Raw genomic sequence first — 2,149 nt, forward strand, 5'->3', positions numbered from 1 at the left:
CTGCAGCCTACCAGGCTCCTCCATCCATGGGATTTTCCAGGCAAGAGTACTGGAGTGGGGTGCCATTGCCTTCTCCTACTGTTTACTACTGAGGTGTTAATATAACATAGTATTTTTTTTTTAAATCTGCTAATCTTATCCTGTATAACTGTGAACTAAAGGTACTAACCACATTTTCTTTGTAATATGTTCTACTTTGCCTTTCATTGAAAATGATCACTTTATATCATTTGATATTTATTTTTCATGTTCTACTGCAACCTAAAATAAAGAAATGTCAAAGTGTATCATGCTATAAAAATCTACAATATTTGCCTCATTATAAAAAAACGTGTTGCTTACTATAGAAAAAGTAGGGAATCCTTAGGAAAAGGGATATTTTTAAATATATGATTATAATTAACATTTTGATGCATTTGCTAAATCTTAGGTCTTTTTTAGAGGATATACATTCAAATGATTGTAGAAAAATGGGACAGGGGAGAAGGACTAAAATAAGGGGGAGAGGAAGAGAAGGGGAAGAGGGTTGAAGTAGAGAAAGTGGGGAGGGAGAGGGAGGGTGAGGAGAGGGTGGAAGGAGAACAGAGTGGAAGAGAGAAGGATGGGAAATGAGAGGGGAGAAGGGAAGGGAGGAGGGTAGGGAGTGGAAAGAATGGGAAGAAGTGGGCATGGGGAAGGGGGGAGATTGGCAGGAGTGCCTCACCCAGAAAGGACATCAATAAAAGTTTTCACTTCACAGAGTAGGATCTGAAATGACCCAAGTCCATCTTCCACTGTGACTTGGGAGAAGGTCTCCCTCCCTTGTGTGGTTTATTTTTCCTTTTAAGTAATATTATGCATGATCCTAAGATTTAGGTTTGAATTTATTTTAAGGAGGAGACCTCTTAAACTCAGTTTACCAGAGTGCTTTGTACTAGGCACAAAGTCACAAGCACAGCAAATAATGCTTTATTTCACATCTGCCATTTCCCCAACTGCATATATTTTCTTCAAGACCTTACAGGAAAGATGTTGCAGCAGGAGGAAGACAGGGTTTGCAAATTTCAGGGTCTCTTGCCATAAAATTACCCAATAATCTTCCCAGATCCCACCATATATAGTTTAGTATCTTGCATTTATCCCTGCTTAACAGTAGCCCATCATGTCTATGTGTTTGTTGTGTGCTCAGCTGCTTCAGTTGTGTCCGACTCTTTGTGACCCCACGGAGCAGAGCCTGCCAGGCTCCTCAGTCCACGGGATTTCCCAGGCAAGAATACTGGAGTGGTTTGCCATGCCCTCCAAGCAGTCTTCGCAACCCAGGGATTGAACTCGTGTCTCCTGCATTGCAGGCAGATTCTTTACCCCTGAGCCACTGGGAAGCCCCTTCATGTCAATAAATGTAAAAATGTTCCAACCCAGGAAATATATGTTTAACCAGTCATGCATGTTTGGATATTTAGGTTATGATATATACAAAATCAGGAAGCAAATGATTGCTTTTAGCAATAGCTGTGCTATTCTAAGAGTGCCTGTATTTTAGTTCTGAGACTTTTGCATCCATCGAGAAAATGGTGTGACAGCAGATTTACTTATAAGCCACTGCCAAATAGAAGACTAGTAAATAGCATGGACCAGGCTCACTATGGGCTACCCAGGTGGTGCAGTGATAAAGACTCTGCCTGTCAATGTAAGAGACTCAAGAGATGTGGGTTTGATCCCTGGTACAGAAAGGTCCTCTGGAGGAGGAAATAGCAACCCACTCCAGTATTCTTGCCTGGAAAATTCCATGGACAGAGGAGCCTGGTAGTCCATGGGGTCTTGTAAAGAGTTGCACATGACTGAACACACACACAGACATACACACACACAACACCTGGGTCACTGCTGCAGAGGTTCTCAAATGGGATCATATACCATGCTTGCCAGTCATCACAGATAGTAGAGCCCTTAAAATTTCTACATGGAATGCAACATCCTTATTGCAGCTTAGCACATTTACCAAAGTATTTAGCCCTTTCCTGCTCTGTATTTTCCAGTATTAAAGGAACACATGCCATTATGGAATATTTGCAGAATAAAAGGAGAAATGCAGATAATAATCATTCAGAAGCACACTACAGGAAGATTGGTGTACGGAGATTGGTGTATTTTCTCCCAGTTCATCTCTTTA

This window comes from Bison bison, unplaced genomic scaffold (genome assembly GCF_000754665.1).
Source record: "Bison bison bison isolate TAMUID 2011002044 unplaced genomic scaffold, Bison_UMD1.0 scf7180017852436, whole genome shotgun sequence".
In the NCBI taxonomy this organism is placed as follows: domain Eukaryota; kingdom Metazoa; phylum Chordata; class Mammalia; order Artiodactyla; family Bovidae; genus Bison; species Bison bison.